This window comes from Dendrobates tinctorius, unplaced genomic scaffold, assembly GCF_039654945.1.
Source record: "Dendrobates tinctorius isolate UK_male_01 unplaced genomic scaffold, ASM3965494v1 ptg000040l, whole genome shotgun sequence".
In the NCBI taxonomy this organism is placed as follows: Eukaryota; Metazoa; Chordata; class Amphibia; order Anura; family Dendrobatidae; genus Dendrobates; species Dendrobates tinctorius.
In genome coordinates this window covers 28,455,446-28,481,721 of record NW_027361708.1, presented here as the reverse complement: position 1 = coordinate 28,481,721, position 26,276 = coordinate 28,455,446, and the positions used below count along the sequence as shown (strand labels likewise).

The 26,276-nt window shown below is 44.7% G+C and overlaps 1 protein-coding gene across 3 annotated transcripts in view; it reads left to right on the top strand.

The window, feature by feature from the left end:
* The first annotated feature begins 341 nt into the window (after nt 1–341).
* The window catches only part of CCSER2 (coiled-coil serine rich protein 2), a 221,251-nt gene continuing 195,316 nt past the window's right edge, over nt 342–26,276 (top strand). For 2 of the 3 annotated variants that reach the window (XM_073574881.1, XM_073574880.1), the window contains exon 1: nt 342–658. The gene's annotated coding sequence lies outside the window, so the exon portion shown is untranslated. The remainder of the gene's footprint in view (nt 659–26,276) is intronic. The other variant, XM_073574879.1, reaches the window with a different exon arrangement.

The window sequence follows — 26,276 nt, the reverse complement described above, 5'->3', positions numbered from 1 at the left end:
ACCGCAGTGCAGACGGTGCGGACTTTTCCGCGCGATTTTCCTGCGGTTTTGAAACCGCAGAAAGAATTGACATGGCAGACATGACATGGCAGATTCCGCTGCGGTTTGCCATCTCCTCCATTGAGGAGATGAAAAACCGCAGGGTAAAACTGCAGAGCAATCCGCAGGTAAAACCGCAGGTATTTTGATCTGCAGATTTAAAATCCGCGCGGCCAAAGTCCTCTCCTCTACAGCGGGCTCAGCGCTGCGCGACTTCCTGCTATCGGGTCTTCACTCATCAGCCTGAAGGAGGCTCCTTCCGGTGACAGCATTCCCTCAAAAAATCTACTCCCCGTTCTCGTCGCCACCCCCCCCTCCCCGCCGGCTCCCAGCAGCACCGCGCGCCGCAACCTCCTGACTGTGACGGAACTATAACGTGCCTGCGCTTCCAGAACACAAGCTGCCTCCAGACGCGCATGCGTGCTCCGAGGGCAACGTCACACACGTGCCCGAGCACCAGGGCGAACATTGGCCAGTGCCCGGTGTCCTGACAGGGCAGAGTCACCTCTGGAGCGGCTGCGGCCGGGGATGGCTGTCCAGCAGCCGCACCGTCCTGTGTAGTGGAAGGAGGGATGTGAATGAGACACGGGAAGAGGCTAACGGGCACCGCCAGCCAAAGGTAGGATGTGGGGGTCTGCGTCAGCTGTGGGGGCGGGGCGAGGGCACCAGGGGAGCTGCCATCTCACCTTCAGGACTGCTGACATGTCTGCTGTCACCACATCCTGCCCCACCGGGGACACTGATGAGCACACGTGAATCCCGCATTGATGTGGAGGAAACACGAGCATCCGTCCATACATAATATCATGTATAGGCACAACTCCCATCATCATCATCATCACCACATATAGGAACAACTCCCAACATCATCCTCGTCACATATAGGCACAACTCCCATCATCATCCTCGTCACATATAGGCACAACTCCCATCATCATCACATATAGGCACAACTCCCATCATCATCATCATCACCACATATAGGAACAACTCCCATCATCATCCTCGTCACATATAGGCACAACTCCCATCATCATCCTCGTCACATATAGGCACAACTCCCATCATCATCATCATATATAGGCACAACTCCCATCATCATCATCATCATCATATATAGGCACAACTCCCATCATATATAGGCACAACTCCCAAACTCCCAACATCACATATGGGCACAACTCCCATCATCATCATCACATATGGGCACAACTCCCATCATCATCCTCGTCACATATAGGCACAACTCCCATCATCATCATCATATATAGGCACAACTCCCATCATCATCACATATAGGCACAACTCCCATCATCATCATCATCATCATATATAGGCACAACTCCCATCATATATAGGCACAACTCCCAAACTCCCAACATCACATATGGGCACAACTCCCATCATCATCATCACATATGGGCACAACTCCCATCATCATCCTCGTCACATATAGGCACAGCTCCCATCATCACCACATATGGGCACAGCTCCCATCATCATCACATATGGGCACAACTCCCATCATCATCCTCGTCACATATAGGCACAGCTCCCATCATCACCACATATGGGCACAGCTCCCATCATCATCACATATGGGCACAACTCCCATTATCATCACATGTAGGCACAACTCCCATCATCATCATCACATATGGGCACAACTCCCATCATCATCATCACATATGGGCACAACTCCCATCATCATCCTCGTCACATATAGGCACAGCTCCCATCATCACCACATATGGGCACAGCTCCCATCATCATCACATATGGGCACAACTCCCATCATCATCCTCGTCACATATAGGCACAGCTCCCATCATCACCACATATGGGCACAGCTCCCATCATCATCACATATGGGCACAACTCCCATTATCATCACATGTAGGCACAACTCCCATCATCACCACATATGGGCACAACTCCCATCATCATCACATGTAGGCACAACTCCTATCATCACCACATGTAGGCACAACTCCTATCATCACCACATATAGGCACAACTCCCATCATCACCACATATAGGCACAACTCCCATCATCACCACATATAGGCACAACTCCGATCATCACAACATAGACGCAACTCACCTCATCATCATCACATATAGGCACAACTCCGATCATCACCACATAGGCACAACTCCCAACATCATCACATATGGGCACAACTCCCATCATCATCCTCGTCACATATAGGCACAACTCCCATCATCACCACATATGGGCACAGCTCCCATCATCATCACATGTAGGCACAACTCCCATCATCATCACATATAGGCACAACTCCCATCATCATCACATGTAGGCACAACTCCCATCATCACCACATAGACGCAACTCACCTCATCATCATCATCATCACCACATATAGGCACAACTCCCAACATCATCACATATGGGCACAACTCCCATCATCATCCTCGTCACATATAGGCACAACTCCCATCATCACCACATATGGGCACAGCTCCCATCATCATCACATGTAGGCACAACTCCCATCATCACCACATAGACGCAACTCGCCTCATCATCATCATCATCACATATGGGCACAACTCCCATCATCATCACATGTAGGCACAACTCCCATCATCACCACAATGACGCAACTCGCCTCATCATCATCATCATCGCATATAGGCACAACTCCCATCATCACCACATATAGGAACAACTCCCATCATCATCCTCATCATATATAGGCACAACTCCCATCATCACCACATAGGCGCAACTCATCTCATCATCACATATGGGTCCAACTCCCATCATCATCACATATGGACACAACTCCCATCATCATCCTCTTCATCATCCTCTTCACATATAGGCGCAACTCCCATCATCCTCTTCATCATCGTCTTCACGTATAGACGCAACTCCCATCATCATCCTCTTCACTAGTGATGAGGGAGTATACTTGTTGCTCGGGTGGTCTCCGAGTATTTTGGTGTGCTCGGAGATTTAGTTTTCGTTGTCTCAGCTGCATGATTTGTGACTTGTAGACAGCCTGAATACATGTGGGAATTCTCTAACAAACAGGCATTCCACACATGTATTCTGGCTGTCTAGCAGTCACAAATCATGCTGATGAGACGACAAAAACTAAATCTCCAAGCACGCCAAAATACTCGGAGACCACCCGAGCAAAGAGTACACTCACTCATCACTACTCTTCACGTATAGGCACAACTCCCCATCATCATCCTCATCAGATATAGGCACTAGAGATGAGGGAACCCGAACAGTAAAGTTCAACATCCGTACCGAACACCTACTGTTTGGCCATGGTCACCGTACACGGACTACACCAGGAAGTCCCTTTTACTGTTTGGGTTCGGCTGCCTGAACATCAGTTGTTTTTCGCATTGTGACAGCATGACAGTCCTGCAAACTCTGCTTCTGATCGGCGGTAAAATCATCCCCGGTCAGACAGTCATGGTTCCCACTCTGTCAAATGACAGCGTGAGCGCTCAGCTGTGTTCGGAGGTATAAAGTTTACCTCCAGTCACTGGTGTCAGCTGATGAGACTACTGCTGCTAATAACAATGAGAGCAGTAGAGGCAGATGGGAGTATTCATCTGTCGACTCCTGCAATGTAAATAATCTACAAAAAACGGCATGGGTTCCCCTGTATTTTTGATAAGCAGCCAGACAAAACTCACATCTGGGGTCTGCAACCCTCAGCTGTCAGCTTCAGCAAGGCTAGTTATCAAGAATAGCGGGATCCCCACGCTGTGTTTTTTAATTGTTTAAACAAATAATTAAAAAAAAACAACAGCGTTGGGTCCCCCCCGTTTTTGACAACCAGCCTTGTTAAAGCAGACAGCTGGGGGCTGGTATTCTTGGGCTGGTAAGGGGCCCTGGATATTCCCCCCCCCCCCCCATCCTAAAAATAGCAGCCCACAGCCACCCAGAAAAGGCTCATCAATTACATTACCCAATTCTTGTGCTTTGCGTGGCTCTTCCCACTTGCCCTGTAGCGGTGGCAAGTGGGGTTCATATTTGTGCGGTTGATGTTACCTTTGTATTGTCAGGTGACATCAACCCCACGGCTTGGTAATGGAGAAGCGTCTATAAGACACCTATCTATTACTAATCCTATAGTTGTATGGTAAATAAAGACACAGCCAGAATAAAGTCCTTTATTAGAAATAAAACAAAACACACTTTTACTTTTTTATTTAAAAATAAACACAGGCACAAGTCCAATCATCCTCATCAAATGTAGGCACAACTCCCATCATCATCCTCTTCACATATAGCCACAACTCCCATCATCATCATCACATATAGGCACAATTCCCAATATCATCATCACATATAGGCACAACTATCGTCATCATCACATACAGTTGTAGCCAAAAGTATTGACACCCCTGCAATTCTGTCAGATAATACTCAGTTTCTTCCTGGAATTGATTGCAAACACAAATTCTTTGGTATTATTATCTTCATTTAATTTGTCTTAAATGAAAAAACACAAAAGAGAATGAAGCAAAAAGCAAAACATTGATCATTTCACACACAACTCCAAAAATGGACCAGACAAAAGTATTGGCACCCTCAGCCTAATACTTGGTTGTACAACCTTTAGCCAAAATAACTGCGACCAACCGCTTCCGGTAACCATCAATACGTTTCTTACAATGCTCTGCTGGAATTTTAGACCATTCTTCTTTGGCAAACTGCTCCAGGTCCCTGATATTTGAAGGGTGCCTTCTCCAAACTGCCATTTTTAGATCTCTCCACAGGTGTTCTATGGGATTCAGGTCTGGACTCATTGTTGGCCACCTTAGAAGTCTCCAGTGCTTTCTCTCAAACCATTTTCTAGTGCTTTTTGAAGTGTGTTTTGGGTCATTGTCCTGCTGGAAGACCCATGACCTCTGAGGGAGACCCAGCTTTCTCACACTGGGCACTACATTATGCTGCAAAATTTGTTGGTAGTCTTCTGACTTCATAATGCCGTGCACACGGTCAAGCAGTCCAGTGCCAGAGGCAGCAAAGCAACCCCAAAACATCAGGGAACCTCCGCCATGTTTGACTGTAGGGACCTTGTTCTTTTCTTTGAATGCCTCTTTTTTTCTCCTGTAAACTCTATGTTGATGCCGTTGCCCCAAAAGCTCTACTTTTGTCTCATCTGACCAGAGAACATTCTTCCAAAACGTTTTAGGCTTTTTCAGGTAAGTTTTGGCAAACTCCAGCCTGGCTTTTTTATGTCTCGGGGTAAGAAGTGGGGTCTTCCTGGGTCTCCTACCATACAGTCCCTTTTCATTCAGACGCCGAAGGATAGTACGGGTTGACACCGTTGTACCCTCGGACTGCACGGCAGCTTGAACTTGTTTGGATGTTAGTCGAGGTTCTTTATCCAACATCCGCACAATCTTGCGTTGAAATCTCTTGTCAATTTTTCTTTTCCGTCCACATCTAGGGAGGTTAGCCACAGTGCCATGAGCTTTAAACTTCTTGATGACACTGCGCACGGTAGACACAGGAACATTCAGGTCTTTGGAGATGGACTTGTAGCCTTGATATTGCTCATGCTTCCTCACAATTTGGTTTCTCAAGTCCTCAGACAATTCTTTGGTCTTCTTTCTTTTATCCATGCTCAATGTGGTACACACAGGACAGAGGACAGAGGTTGAGTCAACTTTAATCCATGTCAACTGGCTGCAAGTGTGATTTAGTTATTGCCAACACCTGTTAGTTGCCACAGGTAAGCTACAGGTGCTGTTAATTACACAAATTAGAGAAGCATCACATGATTTTTCGAACAGTGCCAATACTTTTGTCTACCCTCTTTTTTATGTTTGGTGTGGAATTATATCCAATTTGGCTTTAGGACAATTCTTTTTGTGTTTTTTCATTTAAGACAAATTATATGAAGATAATAATACCAAAGAATTTGTGTTTGCAATCATTTTCAGGAAGAAACTGAGTATTATCTGACAGAATTGCAGGGGTGTCAATACTTTTGGCCACAACGGTATAGGCACAACTTCCATCGTCATCATCATCGTCATCATCACATATAGGCACAACTTCCATCATCATCATCACATATAGGCACAACTTCCATCGTCATCATCATCACATATAGGCACAACTTCCATCGTCATCATCATCACATATAGGCACAACTTCCATCGTCGTCATCGTCACATATAGGCACAACTTCCATCGTCATCGTCGTCATCGTCACATATAGGCACAACTTCCATCGTCATCGTCTTCCTCATCACATATAGGCACAACTTCCATCGTCATCGTCTTCCTCATCACATATAGGCACAACTTCCATCGTCATCGTCTTCCTCATCACATATAGACTCAACTCCCATCATCAACATCACATATATATATCTACTCAGCTAGCATCATCCTCATCACATATATAGGCACAGAAATACAGCCATCATCATCTGTCTCTTCTTGCCTGTAGCGATGTCCTATGATGTCACATTGGGCGCTCCGACCGTCTGGTCCTGGGACACTTGAGTATAATCTCACCTGTCTCCTATTTGCACCTTGGCGTTCTGGTGAACTGATGGGTTTCTTGCAGCTCCACCATACTAAATGGCTGGTGCCTTCTGGGTTTAACAGGGCACATTGCACCGCTCGCTGCCGCTTGTTTGTTCTGCTGACAGGTGCTGTCCACACTTTGTCTGCACTTATACATGGCGTTTGGCCACTCAGCTGCTCGACATGAGACTGATGACCGGTGCGTAGAAGCTGGTGACTTAGAATCCTTGTTTCTCATGTCTGTATCCATATTCGCAGATCTGGGCTTGGTGGGCTCTGTAGACTGGGGGCTCTGCCCAGACCGATGTGTGGTTAGATGTGGTCCCGGGCTCCTTTCAGTGGCTGCACATTACTTTCCGCCAGGGTCAGTACAAGGACTCTGACATATATGGGGCGTTTCACTATATTTTATTTTTCTCAGCTTTGGAATCCGCAGAAGAGGAAAAATGATCCCAAACATCTTCCAGGGTCTGTTACTGAGTTATATACATGCGGATGGGATTAGCCCATATACAGCCTCCGAAGTGGCCCACTGCCACACAGTTGTTTCACGATCATGCAGCCATTGGCCTAGGGTGGAACGGTGGAGCTTCTGTTGTTCCGTCTGGCCCTACTCTTATGTGGCAGCCATTCATATTGGTGGCGTCCTTGTAATGTATATATGGATATGGTCCAGACTGAGCACGTCTCTTCGCTCTGGCTTGGGTATATAGTGCCATGAAAAAGTATTCATACCCTGTGAACGTTTCCACTATTTTTCATGTTGCATCCTCAAACGTAAATGTATATTATTGGGATTTTATGTTCTATACCAACACAAAGTAGCTAGTATTTGTCAAGTGTAAAGGAAATTATATGTGGCTTACAAATTTAAAAAAATGTAAATCTGAAAATTGTGCAGTGGATTTGTATTCAGTCCCTATGAGTCAGTACTTTTAGGAGCACTTTTTGCTGCAATTACTGCAGTAAGTCTTTTGAGGTCTGTCTCTATCGGCTTTTCACATCTAGAGGCTGAAATTTTTGCCTATGAACAGCAATTTTCAAGTCTTACCATAGATTCTCAATGGGATTTAGGCCTGGACTATGACTGAGCCATACACAGACAGGAAATATGTTTTAATCTGTTCCATTGTAGGTCTGGCAGTGTATTTGGGGTCCGTGTCCTGCTGGAAGGTAAACCTATTTACCAGCCTCAAGCCTTTTGTAGCTTCTAACAGGTTTTCATCCAGGATTGCTCTGTATATAGCTACATCCATCTTCTAAACAATTCTGAGCAGCTTCCCTGTCCCTGCTGAAGAAAAGCATCCCCACAGCATGATGTTGCCACCACCATGTTTGGTGATGGGATGGTGTTATCTTGTTGATATGCAATGTTCGTTTTCTGCAACACATAACGCTTTGCATTCAGCCCAAAAAGTTTGGTGTCCTCTGATTAGAGCACCTTCTTCCACATGCTAGCTGTGTTCCACTTTTTGCAAACTTCTAATAGGACATCTTATGACTTGCTTTCAAAAATAACTTTCTTTTTACCGTTCTTCCATAAAGGTCAGATTTTTTAAGTATACAGTATGTCTAATACAGGTTGTCATGCTCTCGTCAGGAGAGCCGCTGGCCAGTCCGTCCATATGCGGCCATCTGATTGCGCTCTAGTTGTGCTGTAGATATTCTCCAACCTGAGCTGTGGATCTCTCCAGCTCCTCCAGAGTGATCATGGGTTTCTTGGCAGCTTCTCTAATTAGTGCTCTCCTTGCTTGTGATGTCAGTCTTGGTAGGTTTGCAGTTGTGCCATACTCCTTCCATTTTTGGATGATTGATTGAACATCGCTCCGTGAGGTGTTCAGAGCTTGGACATTTCTTTTATAACCTAACCCTGCTTTACTCCTGGCCACAACTTTATCTCTGACCTGTCTGGTGTGTTCCTTGGTTTCCAAGATGCTGTTTGATCCCTAATGTTCTCAAACACACCTCTGAGGCTTTCATAGAACAGCTGTAGTTATGCTGAGAATAAATCACTTGCAAGTAAACTCAGTTTACTAATTATGTGACTTCTGGAACTCATTTTTCACTCAGGATTTTATTTAGGAGCATCAGACGAAAGGGGACTGCATGCCAAGTCACGTTAGAATTTTCATATTTAGATTTTTTAAATATTTACAAAACCATTTATCACCTATTTTACACTTCAGAAATACTTGCTACTTTGTGTTGATAGATCACATAAAATCTCTAAAATACATTTAAGTTTGTGGGTGTAACATGAAAAAAATGTAGAAAAGCTCACTGGGTATGAATGCTTTATTCAAGGCACTGTGTATGCTCAACCCTTCTTTCCCTGATGTTTATCGGTCGTCCCCTTTATGTTTAAAGGGAACCTGTCACCAGGTTTGGCCGATACGAGATGCGGCCGCTGCCTTTCAGGGCTTCTCTGCAGCATTCTGTAATGCTGTAGATAAGCCCCCCGATCCGACCTGCAAGAGAAGAAAAATAAGTTTTATTATACTCACCTGCGTCTTGCATGGTCCAGTCCAATGGCTGTCACAGGTCCGGATTCGGCGCCTCCCATCTTGTTGCGATGCCGCCCTCCTGCTTGCTTTATGATTCCCTGGCTGCACAGGCGTACTTCTCTGCCCTGTTGATGGCGGAGTAAAGTACTGCAGTGCGCAGGCACTGGGTCTCTCTGACCTTTCCCGGTACCTGCACACTGCAGGAATTTGCTCTACCCTCAAGAGGGCAGAGAAGTACGCCTGTGCAGGTGCGAGATGCCGGGGAGCCATCGCAAGAAGATGGGAGGCGGCCGGACCAGGACCTGCGACACCCATTGGACCGGACTGCCCCCGGGTGAGTATAATAAAAGTTATTTTTCTTCTCTAGCAGGTCGGATCGGGGGCTTATGTACAGCATTATAGAATGCTGTAGATAAGCCCTGAAAGGCGGTGGCCGTAACTCGTATCGGCCAAGCCTGGTGACAGGTTCCCTTTAAGACCCTCTGATGATCCTATTTACATTGCTGGATTTGGTAAGCCTTTTTCTAATGTGTATCGTCAGTTTAGCGTAGTCCCTATACACAGTGGGTTTGCTTATGAGGATTTGCACACTGATAATTTGCTGGGTATTGCAGTGCCAGCATTAATTCTGAAATTTTACAAAGTTTTATACACATGGGAGAAAGTCCAAAGTTGTGTCCCTGCACTTGATGCGTGCTCTGGCCCTGAGCCCGTATCTTTCCCTCTTACACCTGCGGCTATTAACTAATTAAATGCAATTGTCAATCACTGATAGCAGCATTTAACACGTACTGGGCGAAAGTGTGTAACAAGACAAGCCCATCAGCCCCCCTGTTTTGTGATCGCAAGGTGCCGACGGTGTAGTGAAACCTCCACCAGGGGGAGCTGGTGAGGGAAGAGAGGTTATACACTAAGAGCAGCAACCCTGAGCAACAGCACAGGTGCCACAGGTAACGAGAGAGAATAGTCAGACGAACCGAGTCAGAAACTAACAGGAGCAGACGTACCAGAAGGAGCAGCAATACACGTAGTCAAAATACCAAAGCCGAGAGTCAGAAAGCCAGAACATGAGCACAGGGTCCAAAACGTGAGACGAAATACGTGGTCGGGGTACAAGCCAGGGAGTCAGATGCCAGAGAGGGAACGTAACAGCAGAAACGAATACCAAGAGACGGGGTCAGAAATCAGTCCGGGTCATACACGTGAGTATCAGTCCAAGGCAGGAGGATCACCAGGGTACAAGGGTCAGCGGCTCTAAACTGCAAGCTTGAGCTATCACTAACACTGGTCAGCAGGCTGTGAGGGATTGAAATAGCCCAGCTAGCTCCAGAACGAGGCTGAGGAGATTAACCCCCGCATGACCAGTCCGGAGTGAAGACAGCAGAAGATAAACTCCGGACTGGACCATGACAGACGGGTTATGATGACAGCCGGGGGTCTGCAGAAGACCTCCCTCATGCCCCTCATTGTAAATTTCCTATAAATGCTTCAGCGTTTTTCACCCATACAAAGCAATAGATAGTGCAAAAACTAAGCAAGGTATCAGAGTTCGTGCCAAAACCTGATGAAGTTGAATGAGATTTCTTTTTTGTATGCTCTAAACTTTATCAGCATGCACCAGAGACAAAATCACAGTATAAAAAATGCACCAAAAACTAAGGAAAACTTGCTTTTTGTAAGCAGCTTAAACGTGGCATAAAAAAATGCAACGAAAATGTATCATGTAAATATAGCCTAACGAGTAAAAAATCTAAATGCCAGAATTATGCTTTTTTTGGCCTCCATAACTTTGCAATAAAATACAATACCAGGCGATTGAAACATCGAATGTACCCCAAAATGTTAGCAATAAATATGACAGCTCAGTGCACAAAATTAAGCCCTCACACAGCCCCAAATCATGAAAAATGGAGACGTCACGGGTGTCTGAAAATGGCGACTTTTTTTCTTTCTTACAAAGTTTGGATTTTTTTCACCACTTAAAAAAGAACCTAGACATATTTGGTATCTGCGTCCTCATAGTGACCTGGAGAATCATAATGGCAGGTCAGTTTTAGCATTGAATGAACGTGTTGGGGAAAAAAAAACAACCCAAAAAACAATTGTAGAATTGCACTTTTTTTTTTTGCAATTTTATCATACTTGGATTATTTTTCCCCGTGTTCCGGTACACTATATGGTTGAATTAATGATGTCATTCAAAAGTACAACTTGGCCCGCAAAAATCAAGCCCTCACATGGCCATATTGACTGAAAAATAAAAAAGTTGTGGCTCTGGAAAGAAGGGGAACAAAAACTGGAAATGCAAAAATGGAAACCCGCAAGGTAATGATGGGGTTAAGAATGAGAAATTCGCTTATCAAATAGCAGAAGTAGCCAGTAGTCTGGACCTAAACTAGGAACCAATTAACTCTACTAGGCCAGGATCACATATGCGAGGAATACGGCCGAGTCTTGCACGTCAGTACCCAGGCACTGCCGCCGGCACTCGGGAGCGGAGCGTGCGGCCACATAGCAATACATGGAGCCGCACGCTCCGCTCCTGAGTGCCGGCGGCAGTACCGGCAATTAACATGCGAGACTTGGCCGTGTTTCTCACATGTGTGATCCTCGCCTTAGCAGGCATAGAGAACGGCTACAAAAAGTTACTTTTATTTTTTCCTGGTGCTGTTTCTGGTGACTTCAGATTGTCGAACAGTAAGGCTGAGTTCACACTTGGCGTTTTTTTCGCGTTTCCGCGGCGGTTTTAACCGCGCGATTTTGCCGCGAAAACGCGAAAAATAAGCATCCCATGCATTCCTATGGGATTCCGCAATGCTGTGCTAATGCTGCGGTTTTTACCGCGGCGGAATCGCTTCGCGGTAAAAAACGCAGCATGCTCATTATTTTGCGGAATCGCGGTGATCCCGCACCCATAGGAATGCATTGTTCCGCTTCCTTCCCGCATGTGGCTGTGCACAACATGCGGAAAGTAAGCAGAACATTTGCGGATGGTACCCACGGTCCGGAGGAGAGGAGACTGTCCTCCGGGCTTTGGGCACCATATCCCTGTAAAAAATAGAATTAAAAATAAAAAATATTGTTATTCTCACCTTCCGACATCCCGCGCAGCCTTCCCGCCTCTCTCCACGCTCCCGGTCCCAGTAAGCCTTTGCGAAAATGCCCGCGATGGCGTCCGATCTCGCGGGATCGCGAAGTCTCGCGGTCATTCGCGCGACGTCATCGCGAATGACCGCGAGACGTCGCGATCCCGCGAGAACGGACGTCATCGCGGGCATTTTCGCAAAGGATTACTGGGAACGGATGCGCGGGACGTCGGAGGGTAAGAATAACAGTATTTTTTATTTTTTTTTTACATTCTATCTTTTACTACTGATGCTGCATAGGCGGCCTCAGTAGTAAAAAGTTGGTCACACTGGTCAAACACTATGTTTGACGAGTGTGACCAACCTGTCAATCAGTTCTCCAAGCGATGCTACAGATCGCTTGGAAAACGCTAGCATTCTGTAAGCTAAATACGCTTGCAAAATGCTAGTTTTTCCGCGGGAAAATCGCGGGAATTTAAAATGCGATTTTCCCGCGGACTGGAATTCCGGAATTCTCGCGGTAATTTCCGCGAGAGTTCCGGTACGTGTGCACTTAGCCTAACCGTGTGCAGTGCACACCTGCCTAGTAGAGGATTTGTTTTCACCATTTAGATAAAAACGGACCTAGGCATGTTTGGTGTCTATGAACTTGTAATGACCTGGCGAGTCATAATGGCAGGACAGTTTTAATGTTTATAGAACATGGTAAAAAAGCAAAACAAAAAAACAACGGTGAGATTGCACTTTTTTTTTTGTAATTTCACCGCACTTGGAATTATTTTACCGTTTTCCAGTACACGATATGTTCAAACCAGTGGTGTCGTTGTAAAACTTGTCCCTCAAAAAACAAGCCCTCCCATGGCCATATTGATGGAAAAATAAAAAAAAGTTATGGCTCTGGGAAGAAGGGGAGAAAAAAACGAAAATGCGAAACCGGAAATACTTCCGGTCACGAAGGGGTTAATGACGGTCCCCCTGTGACCCGCTTTCAGGTCCTCACTAAAGGGAATGGTAAAGCCTCCCCTCTAGAATTTGATCTGGAATACGCGCGTGTGGGATTTTGACCTGATTTGAACAGTCCTGGTATCATTTGTGCACTGGAACGACGAGGATGACCACACAAAGCTTTAGCTCCGACACTGAGGAGGTCACTGGTTATTTCCCACTTCTTTCCGGATTTCATCATTAGTATGAATTTTCCGCCTGTGAAGTCTACCGTGACAAACGTCTGCAGAACGTCTTTTTTTTAATGTGGAATAAGAACGCTAATTAATTGAATATAGCTGACCCCCGTACCAGACACTGCCCATTACCAAGAGAGGGGCTGATTGTGGGAAGAAAGCCGACCTTGTTTGTCATCCCAGAAGACCCCTGACCACACACATTCTCATTAATCGTACAGTGCCTGATATGTGTTCTAATCCTAGATGCTGCGGAACCTCTTTTATGTGTTATATTGTCAAATTTATTTGAAATCATAATTAGCATATGTCCATTGGTTGGAACGGTAACTGAAACATTTGCCTGCGTTTATATCTATAAATGGTTGGATAGAAAACCATGCAGAAAATTGACCGTAAAATGTGAAGAAGGCTTAGGCTATGTGCACACATCGCGGATTTGTTGTGGATCCGCAGCGGTTTTTCTGCGCGGAATTGCACCAAATCCGCAAATGATTGTTCAAGCACGGTTAATCAGCGGGAATCCCAGAATCGGTGTGCACATGCTGCGGAAAATCCCGGCTTGATTCGCAGCGTTTTAATTTGTCAAGTCTTTTTGCGGATCTGCAGCGGTTTTCCCCCATTGAAATCCGCAACAAATCCGCAGGTGTACAAATGTTTGTGGATTTCATGCGGATTTGGCTGAAAAAACGCTGCAGATTTTTGAAATGCAAATAAATCAGAAGGAGGAATAGTGTGTGGGTGGAGAATCAAAAATAGAGCCAATCTTGGCTGAAGCACATCAACAATGGAGGGAGGGCTTGAAAAAGGAAATATTGATATTTTTTTACAGTATTACCAATGCCATACATCTTTATTGAGCTAACAAATCTGCAGACAAAACCGCATGTCAATCCCCATCAAAGCTGCATGAAATCCGCACAAAAAGCGCATGGAATTTTTACTGCGTTTTCTGTCAAGAGATGCAGAATCCGCACAGAAATTTCCCCAGGCGAATCCGCAACATGCGAACATAGCTTTAAAGCACCACTCCATCGTGTATTTTTTTTTTTTCAGTGCTGGAGTGGCGCTTTAAATGCAAGCCTCCTTCCCCTAGGGGGTCATATACTCGCCTTCCATGGTCTTCACCATTTTTCGACGCCTGTCCAGTCCCGCGGCACCATCTTTTTTTCAGTAGCTTCTGACTGTCAGAACCTACATGACAAGCTCCCAATACAAGTCTATGAGGCCAGAACGACGCTGATACCTTTACACCGATTAGTGACCTCAGCGCAGCTCCATGAAGCACTGGATCTGCAGACAGGTCACTTTTCGCTGGAACGGCAGCAAAAATGGACGAAAAGGCCGGAAGTTGAGTATGAGTCAGGGGGCAGGGGAACTACATTTGAAGCACCACTCCAGCGATGCAATTAAGGCCGGTTTCACATTCGCGCTTTTGAGCGCAGCGACGGCAACAGGTTGCGTTTGGCGCTGCTCGGCGCACCGTCAAAAGGACGCATGCGCCGCCAAACGCAGACTGCGCAGACTGCGCACGGCCTGCGCCCTCTGTGATGAAGATAGGGGACGCATGACGCATGCAACGTCATGCGCCCGGAGGCGGAGATACTGGTGGAGGCGGGGCAGGGGGCGAGGCTTAGCGGCGGCTGTGCACAGGCCGTCGCTGCGCTCAAAAGCGCGAATGTGAAACCGGCCTAAAAAAAAACCCATTAGAGTAGGGCTTTAAGTCTAGAAGATTAGAAGCAATACCTAAATATAATCTCCAAAATAAACAAACGTTCAAAACAAATAGATGACTTTTTCTAAAATACATAACTGACTTGCATCATGTGGATTTAGTATCCATCCTCAGGTAATGAACAGTTGTGATCCTTGAAAAGCCACAGATAAATGGGAACTGGCCTTCCAGTAAACTTTGCATAAATCAACAGAACATGTGAATATAAGAAATGTTGTTATAGCGTATCAAAGAAATTGTCACAGGTTTACCGCGACAAAGAGGAGCCACAAGACTGCAGCATCTGATTTCTACTCCTGCGCTGAATAGAAGCACTTTACTTTCTTATTAAACGGTGTAAATGTCTCTAGGCAGTGCAGGGGTTAATCTGCTCTGTTGAGAGCTTTTGGAGTTTAGACTCAGCTGTGTACTGCCAACCACTCCCTTCTCCTATGTAAACTGTGTCCTGGATAGCACTCCTTGTCAGAGCTAGCTTATGCTGCATGGATATTAGGATAGGTGTTGGTGGTTATTTGAGTAGTTGGTTGGTGGATTTATCTATTATAGTTACTTGGTTTTGTGAGTGAGAGAATTCCCTTTCCTTCTCCTACTTTGGTTTAACCCCATCCTTCACTCCCTGGTGCATATCTTTGTTATATGTGAGTATATATTTGGTATTTTCCATTAACCTGTTCGTGTTACTTTGTTAGTTTGGTTGGTGTACTACAGGTTGGTGTACTGCGGTGCACTAATACCCCCCTCTTCCTTGAGTGGGGGAAGTGTTACAGACTGAGGGCCTATTCAGTAGCCTATTCAGTAGCTAAGGCAAGGTATATGGTGCCAGCATCTTTAAGAAGGAGCCCCTGGTCCCGGGTCACTCGTCAACAGAGTCGTGACAGAGAGCTGCTCTTATCTCCACTTATGAGCCACTTCCCTTTTTTCCCTCCTCTTGAATTCACTATTGACTCATAAATACAGCTCAGTTGCTTCTTGCTCTAGGTGAGATGGACTGCCAACACAGTGAGGTGTTTGGTTACACCCCCTATTATACTTTTATGGAGATGGCAAGTTGGGGAAGAGTAATTAGCAAAGAGAGGTAACAAAAATGTTGTGCTGAGCTTTCTGCCTAGTCTTTTACCTCTCACCAGAGCTGGATTTACATTTACACTGCTCAGTATTGCTGTATAATTTCCTTCATGCTGCTTCCTTTTGTGTGACAGAGAAAAAAGAGCACGGATCTCTGTTTTCTGAGCTGTGTATGGGAGTCATTATAGCAGCTATTATCCTCCCACCAGCTCAGAGACATTTGCAAATTTGGAGGTATCACTGGGGAAAGTGCAGCATACAAGTCATATAATGCCCACAAAGGACAGCTCTGGAAAGTTACTTGTAAGTACCGTTAAAGTACATGCTGAAACTTGCCGAACATATTGGAGAACACCCTGTTGGCCTGTCATACGTGGCTGGTTTAGTTTTGGTCGAACCCAGCTGCCGGTTTATTCATACCTTTCCAGGAGCAATAATACATGAAAGGTGAAATTTAGTTGTAAGAAAAAAAAATTCTCCAGCATTGTTATTCCATGGACAATAGAAATATTTAGTAAAATAGAAGAGAGGACTGGGCCGCTTCAAACGAGGCACAAAGTATAAGAATTAGCACATAGCAAACTATCAACCTCAGCATCAGGACTGGAGCCCATTTTGGTGGAGTCAGTCGGTGTCATGGAAATTGAGTTGGAGGTTTGGCTTACCGACTCCACAGCCCTGCTCAGCATGTCTAGTGCTATCATCCGTAGGTATGCCATATAATGCAGTGACCGCCACTATGCCGTTATTCTGTTGGCAGCGCTAGAGAGCAGCCACCAAGGAATTGGCGTTCCTGTTAGCTCGTCTACTACATTTCCTAAGTATGAGTATAGTAGAAAAAACGGTGCAGAAGATTCCTTTATATCTAGGCCATTGTTCACCTAATGTGAGCGTTTGCTGCACGGGTTGGCCGTGAATAGTTTTGGCCTTGTACTGTATCTTTCTTATGTATCATTTGGTAGTTGGGCGTAGTGTAGTTTGTGCTATTTGTTCCGGGTAGTGGATGGTAATTGACTGGCTGGTTGTTCTTCTTTTCCCCAAGCTCTTCAATAAGTTGGACATAGAACTAACAGTTTATTCTGTTTGATAGGCTGTTCTATAAAGATGTCTCTCTTTCCTGCGTACATGGGTCCTACTTAGAGTTGGGCAGATGGATTGGCAGGTCTCTGGTGCATCGGCCCGGTCAGTAGTCTCTGGTTGCTGGACTGGAGTCTCGTGGATCTTCTTTCTTCCAGGATACCCCGCGCAGCTTTTTATCATCCAGGGCTGGCGCGGTGTCATCTGTTCAGCAGCCATAGACTTCCGACCTGGCTGATAAACCAGAGTTGTGCGAATTGATCCTCCCCTCTTTAGTCCTATTGTGTTGGTCGTTTGCTTCTCCTTCACCAATCACTTACCAGGTAATAGTTGTAATTTTGCTGCCACCACAAATCACAGGAGAAAATAAAACACATCACAGGATTAAAAGATTAACAGGATTCCTGTAAGTCAGGGGTGGGCAGTTAATTTTCCCGAGGGGCCATGTGAGAGATCGTGCCTCTTGTGGAAGGCCGAACCAATAGGCGGACATTAATTCTGCTCAATATTAAAGAGAACCCGTCGGCAAGATTTAGCCCTATAAACGAAAAGCATGGCCATAATGGCGCTGGGATGCTGATTACAGTATTATGGGCCTCACTTTAAATTCATAAATACTCACCTCTCCCTGTTCCCCCGCTGCTCTGTTCTCCTTAGCATGTCTTCTGATTCTCTGCACATCCCAGCACAGCAGGTGCCTGGCAGCCAGCCATATTACTAAGCCAGTGTCAGTCGGGGCCGAGGGCACGGTTACAGCCCCCACTCTGTATTTTCAGAGCATTGACTGAGCCGACACCGGCCCTGTGACTGAAATCGAATGCTGCCTGGGAGAATTAAGTCCATTTTCTCCCTGCAGCATTCAGTTACGGGCAGGCGTCCAGGTTACTAACGCTATTACACTGCAGGCTGACGGCTTTTTTTCTGGTGACAGGTTGCCTTTAAACTCAACTAGGCAGTATCACTGGAGTTACCCCCTAATCCCGGCCAGCTTCAGCGCAGTGTAAATCAGTGTAAATCTCTCAATAGCGGCTGCAAGTTTAATAAGCAATAAATTACCGAAGCGCTATCAAACAATATTCATGTATGAAGATGGGAATAGCCTTTTAATCCTTCCCACAATTGTATTTGCCTTGTCAGCAGCTGCCTGGCACTTGGTGTTTAAAATTGACTTTATTTTCCACCAAGACCTCCAAGTCATTTTGAGCTGTCATTGAAAAGAAACACCCAATAATTTGCGACTTTCTGAATTCAGCATGGACGATCATTTGTTCTTGCAGGAAATATGGCACTGCCTGAGAAATAAGTTTGTGGTTACATTGTAGTAATGGACAAGCATTTGAGCAGTTGCTGTCTAGTGTATGGCCGTGTTTCGTCTTCATAAGCCAAAGTCTTTCCTCTGAACAGAAGTGTTGAAAGTCCACTAAAAACACGTAAGCACCAATGCCAAACCTTTCCCAGGCTTCCTTTCTTATGAGCCATATTTCCTATATATAGTATGCTGGGCCAAGGTGAAACTGCTACATCCACACCCTTTATAGCTCTTCTCTGGTGAAGCCCTGTGTCCAGGTGCGAATACTATATCCACACCCTTTATACTTCCTGTCTGGTGATGTCCTGAGTCCATGTGTGAATACTACATCCACACCCTTTATAGCTCTTCTCTGGTGAATTCTTGGGTCCAGGTGCGAATACTACATCCACACCCTTTATAGCTCTTCTCTGGTGAAGTCCTGGCTCCAGGTGAAACTACTACATCCTCACCCTTTATAGCCCTTCTCTGGTGAAGCCCTGTGTCCAGGTGCGAATACTATATCCAAACCCTTTATAGTTCCTGTCTGGTGAAGTCTTGAGTCCACGTGTGACTACTACATCCACACCATTTATAGCTATTCTCTGGTGACGTCCTGGGTCCAGGTGCGAATACTATATCCACACCCTTTATAGCTTTTTGGTGAAGTCCTGGGTCCAGGTGTGAATACTACATGCACCCCCTTTATAGTTCCTGTCTGGTGAAGTCTTGGGTCCAGGTGCGATTACTACATCCACACCCTTTATAGCTCTTCTCTGGTGAAGTCTTGGGTCCAGGTGCGAATACTACATCCACACCCTTTATAGCTCTTCTCTGGTGAAGTCCTGGGTCCAGGTGTGAATACTACATCCACACCCTTTATAGCTTTTCTCTGGTGAAGTCCTGGGTCCAGGTGCGATTACTACATCCACACCCTTTATAGCTCTTCTCTGGTGAAGTCTTGGGTCCAGGTGCGAATACTACATCCACACCCTTTATAGCTCTTCTCTGGTGAAGTCCTGGGTCCAGGTGTCAATACTACATCCACACCCTTTATAGCTTTTCTCTGGTGAAGTCCTGGGTCCAGGTGTGAATACTACATCCACACCCTTTATAGCTTTTCTCTGGTGAAGTCCTGGGTCCAGGTGCGAATACTACATCCACACCCTTTATAGCTCTTTGGTGAAGTCCTGGGTCCAGGTGTGAATACTACATCCACACCCTTTATAGTTCCTGTCTGGTGAAGTCCTGGGTCCAGGTGTGAATACTACATCCACACCCTTTATAGCTTTTCTCTGGTGAAGTCCTGGGTCCAGGTGCGAATACTACATCCACACCCTTTATAGCTCTTTGGTGAAGTCCTGGGTCCAGGTGTGAATACTACATCCACACCCTTTATAGTTCCTGTCTGGTGAAGTCCTGGGTCCAGGTGCTACCACTACATCCACACCCTTTATAGCTCTTCTCTGGTGAAGTCTTGGGTCCAGGTGCGAATACTACATCCACAGCCTTTATAGTTCCTGTCTGTTGAAGTCTTGGGTCAAGGTGCGACTACTACATCCACACCCTTTTATAGCTCTTCTCTGGTGAAGTCTTGGGTCAAGGTGCGAATACTACATCCACACCCTTTCAAGCTCCACTTTGGTGAAGTCCTGGGTCCAGGTGCGACTACTACATCCACACCCTTTATAGCTCTTCTCTGGTGAAGTCCTGGGTCCTGGTGCGAATTCTACATTCACACCCTTTATAGTTCCTGTCTGGTGAGGTCTTGGGTCCAGGTGCGACTACTAAATCCACACCCTTTATAGCTCCACTCTGGTGAAGTCCGGGGTCCAGGTGCAAATACAACATCCACACACTTTATAGCTCTTCTCTGGTGAAGTCCTGGGTCCAGGTGCGACTACTAAATCCACACCCTTTATAGCTCCACTCTGGTGAAGTCCTGGGTCCAGGTGCGAATACTACATCCACACCCTTTATAGCTCTTCTCTGGTGAAGTCTTGGGAATAAACATCCATTTGTGTGATCTCGGTTGTGTAAACTTCTTGCTTATCACATGTTGCAGATTGATATTGGATGAACTTCTGATTTTTACGCAATCTGCCCCAAAATCATAGCCACCTCTGACCTGTGTGAACATGGCCTTTAGAGTATGTACTCGTAAAGGAGACACACGATGTTGCTACCTCTCATACAAGGAGGATGTGACATTGTGACTATGACAGACCTTTTTATGGGTGAGTTATATGGCCCTACATAACCCTAGGAATAATATACATAAAAAATACTTTTTGATTATTTGTCCCCATGTTCTCATGTCATTGCATCATCACACAGGCAGACGAATACTGATTTACATTTATCATTTAGTGACGATCAATGCATATCTTCTCCATCTCCTGATCTCCCAAGTCTTCCGTCTGTTGTGGCGTGACTGCGCAGCCAGTAATATCCCTGTTACAGAGGGCCGGGACAGGCAGGGCTTGGCATCCTTTTGATGGTTCCGACCTGCGTGATGCTGCAGCATCTGCAGAAACCTCATAGGCCTGAGGATGTGTCATTGCAAAACATGAGCTCACAAAGGAGCTGCCTTCAACCTGAGCTCGGCATTAACTATTTATTGTGAGGAAGATGACTCTGCTCTCCTATAGCTTACGTTGTGCTGGGAGGGAAATACATTTTTCATGAGCTAAACCCAGTTAGATGCTGAAGGCCCGGAGGATGATGAAGGACTTCCATCCACCAACTTTACAACCGTAACGTATATAGCAAATTCTACATTTTCTTGTCTTGGGTTTTCTTACGTGATAATGGGATACTGGTTAGACTTTTTCCAAAAGTTTTCTTTGTTTCCATATGTCTTGGGAGCGTTCTGTGTGCTTCATAAGAGAAGAGTTGCAACATGTGGTATAGCATGTGACATCACATGTGACATGTGATAAATTGTGCATTTGTGGATAGAGGAGCATTTCTAGAATGTTGACAGTGTAGGGATCTGGGTTCCCAGAATGTTTCTCCGCCGGTCGATAAGATGCAGTGTCGGAGAATAAAGTGCGTGTGATACAGCTGATTTTTCATTTGATACCAAGTGGATGAAGCCAGGTTCTCCTCTGGTGTGTTATTACCGGTACATTGCATTGTGATGGACTTGCATTTCTCCACTTCGCCAGCGATTTAGTTTCAAGGGGTTTTCTGATTTTGGAAAACCCCCTACTCCTCCCAGAAGCAGCTTACTTAAAAAACAAATAAAGTCCCTTTAATACGAGCTGAACTGCAGTTCTCAGCAACGGCGACTACACCGTGAATTGATGGTTTACCTCCTGTCCACTCCAGAACTTAAAGCAGATGGGATCGGACACCTGGCGCCCATGCTGACCTGACAATAATGATGACCTTTCTCGAGGATAGGTCATCAATGGCATAAAGCTGGGAACCCCTTTAACTGCTAACAGTGAACACAATGGACTTGTTAAAGAGAATCTGCTGGGTGTTTGCTGTTGTCTGATATGAATTTTGGCTCCTGGAAGAGGCTGAATTTGTAGTCTTCCTGCAGACGCTTCTAGTCAAGTGGTCGGTGCTTGGAACTGTTACAGTCATCACTCAATACACAGTGATTGTAATCGCGTCCATTCATCGTTAACTGAAATCCGGCGTACCTGCAGAGCTGGATGTCAGTCGACATGTACAAAGCGCTGATCGCTCACAGTTTCGGTGATCGCCGCCCAACTGACTGTAAACCGGCGTCTGCATTGAGAATATAACTTCATTTTCTCCTTGCAGCCAAAAATCAGTTTTTGCCTGCAGATTACCCTTTAACCCCCTTTGCTCCACAACTATTTTTTTTGTTTGTGAGCTTTTTTTCTTCCCTGTTCTACCAAGATACATAACTTTTTGTATTTTTTCATCAAGATAGTCATATAAGGGTTTGTGTTCTGCGGGAGTCGTAGTTTTGAATGGCCCCATTTATTTTACAATATGATGTACTGATACATGTGAAAAATAATTCCAAATCTAGTGAAAAGGTGGAAAAAAAATGCAATTTCGCCACTGTGTTTGGGTTTTCATGCCATTCATAGTGCAGTAAAAATGACTCAGCAACGTACGATTATGGCAATACCACGCCTGTAAAAGTTTGTGGTGATGAACGTTCAATAATCTGTTACTTTTTATTGCATGTTTTTTTTTCCTTGGAGGAGAAGGGGTACAACGACTGGCTTTTCGATTTTAGTTTTAATTGTTTTACATTACTCTGTTTGCCACTGTTGTATAATAATTTTATATTTTGATTGGACTTTTCTTAATTTCTCTTTTTTTAATGGGTAAAAAGAGGAGTCCATAATAGTCTGATCACTTGTTCTATGTGCTGCAAGAATGCCAAGAGTGTGCAAAGCAGTAATCAAAGCAAAAGGTGGCTACTTTGAAGAACCTAGAATATAAGACATATTTTCAGTTGTTTCACACTTTTTTGTTAATTATATAATTCCACATGTGTTAATTCATAGTTTTGATGCCTTCAGAGTGAATCTACAATTTTCATAGTCATGAAAATAAAGAAGACTTTGAATGAGAAGGTGTGTCCGAAATTTTGGTCTGTACTGTACATACATAATTTTTGAACCGTGCTGTACTCTACAATTCATAGAACTGTAATACTAGGGGTACCCTTCTCATGTAGCTTGTTGGTGGTGTAAACTACATATTATATTTTAATACTCTCTGTATGAATTTATTTTTGTAAAGTAGTCCTCTACTCAGTGTAGCCCACTGAGGCAAGCTTGATTTTTTAACTTATTGTTATTAAATAAATAATGATTTTATAATTCACTAGCTGAAGAGCCCAGCGTTGCCCGGGCATAGTAATTATCTGTGGTTAGTTATAACAAATTATAATTATCCTCCATCCCATAGTCCAGTGCCCATATACCCAACATACATATCCTCCATCCCATAGTCCAGTGCCCATATACCCATCATACATATTCTCCATCCCATAGTCCAGTGCCCATATACCCATCATACATATTCTCCATCCCATATTCGAGTGTCCATATACCCATTATACATATCCTCCATCCCATAGGCCCGTGCCCATATACCCATCATATATATCCTCCATCCCACAGTCCCGTGCCCATATACCCATCATACATATCCTCCATCCCATAGTCCCGTGCCCATATACCCATCACACATCCTCTATCCCATAGTCCCATGCCCATATACCCATCATACATATCCTCCATCTCATAGTCCAGTGCCCATATACCCATCACACATCCTCTATCCCATAGTCCAGTGCTCATATAACCATCATACAAATCCTCCATCCCATAACCCCATGTCCATATACCCATCATACATATCCTCCATCCCATAGTCCCGTGCCCATATACCCATCACAAATCCTTCATCTCATAGTCCAGTGCCCATATACCCGTCATACATATCCTCCATCCCATAGTCCAGTGCCCATATACCCATCACACATCCTCTATCCCATAGTCCAGTGCTCATATAACCATCATACAAATCCTCCATCCCATAGCCCCATGTCCATATACCCTTCACACATCATCCCATAGTCCAGTGCCAATATACCCCATCACACATACTCCATCCCATAGTCTTGTGCCCATATACCCATCACACATTCTCTATCCCATAGTTCCATACCCATCATACATCCTCCTGGGTGGCGCTGAGCAGGGATTTCCTGGAGATATGATGTCATGTGACCTGGCAGTGCGGCTCTGTGTGCGGCCGCTGATGATGCGATTTTCTACACCGGTAACAATAGAACCTGGCAGAGGAAGGGTGATTCATTTCTGTCATGTGCTCTCTGCTCCTTTCTGGGGGGCAGACAATGGCTGGGAGCTTATGTTCCCAGGGGATTTCTAACACACGGTCAGTGTCTGTTGAGGTTTTGTGGAGCGTGAAAACTGTTGCTCATAGCAACCAATCACAGCTCTGCTTTCATCTTTTAAACAGCTCTGGTGAAATGAAAGATGCTTATTGATTGGTTGCTATGGGCAACACAGGCAGTGTAATCTGTTGTGGTCAAGAAGATGTGCCTATGAAGTCGATATATTAGATTAGCTATTATATATATACAGTATGTATATATTAGATATTCATTTTATGGGCTTTTGTGTGTGGAGTGACTGTGGCGTGGGCGTGGCTTGATACACACACACATGCATACACTCATTTTTATATATATAGATGACTCAGTTGGACTTGGGTCTATGGGAGATATGTGTGGATCCTATGGCCATGCACATCATGTTGATAGCAGTAAGTCAAGGCTCCAGTCTCTCTGATAAGATGACATTCATTCTGCTCCGTTCTCTGCACGCTGCTCGGCCGTGGTTCTGAGTTTGCTGTTCCAGTTAATGGTTTTCAATTATTTCCATAGTTGGAGCATTTAGTGTTGGATTTCATAGCTCCTTGTCAGAATATTTTATCTGCAAAATCCATTAAGGGAAAAGTAATGGACACAAACGTCTACTGTTGGGCAATTCCGCAAAATCTCAAGGCTCCAAAGTTGTATAAATGGAACGTTTTAGGGGAAACAGAATATTACAGATAAATTATTAAGGTTTACTGGAGCATGTGATTGTAAGTTGTAGCATTGGAGTATGTTGTTGATGCTGCGATTTTGAAGCAATTTTTTTGTTCACTAAAAGTTTATCTACTGGCTTGAAAAAATCAGCTTCCAATATGCTTGTTTTTTAAGTATTTCTGATGCATATAATTGTGTTTTTGTTGCATTTCTAAGTTTTATTTGTATGAATTCATTAGCAAAAAAAATGCTGATATAATCGATATACAGAAGATTTAAAAAAAAATGCATCACAGCTCAAGAAAAGCAAGGAAAAATGCACCGTGTGAATGATATTTTCAAAATGTCACTTATTTTGTTTCTCCTTTAAAAATCTGAATATTTTTTTTCACCGCATGGTAAGAATGCAGCAAAAACGCTGTGAGTGAAAATAACCTTACTGAGAAAGCATGTATCATTGTTGAAATGTTTCCAAGCCGCCCCCCACAAATTGTAGAATGTGTTTGAAGCATCATGTCATTTTTGCTGATAGCAAGCTTATATACATTGACCGGAACTTGACAGCTGATAGATGCTGCCCGATCCATAAGCAGCATGTATCAGACACTGGCTGAATGATTGTCGCCATGCCTCTTTAATTCTGAAATGCTGCGGTGCAGGATCGTTTAATGGCCGCCAGGGACAGAGATGAACTAGTCAGACATGCGGCTCCCCGGAGGTTCTTCCTGCCCTATCCCCTTGTGTGATAGACCTCTCCCTATACCCTCATATCCGCTGTCAAGTACCGTTGGAAATCTCTTATTGTCAAATGTTGTTCAAAACTCAACATTGATCACAGATCAGAAGGTGAAAGTTAGATATTTTTCCATTTGATTTGAAAAATTAGAACCTTTAGTAATTAATGGCAGAGATACAGTGGGGAAAAAAAGTATTTAGTCAGTCAGCAATAGTGCAAGTTCCACCACTTAAAAAGATGAGAGGCGTCTGTAATTTACATCATAGGTAGACCTCAACTATGGGAGACAAACTGAGAAAAAAAAATCCAGAAAATCACAGAAACAAGCAATCAAGATTTCTGGCTCTCACAGACCTGTAACTTCTTCTTTAAGAGTCTCCTCTTTCCTCCACTCATTACCTGTAGTAATGGCACCTGTTTAAACTTGTTATCAGTATAAAAAGACACCTGTGCACACC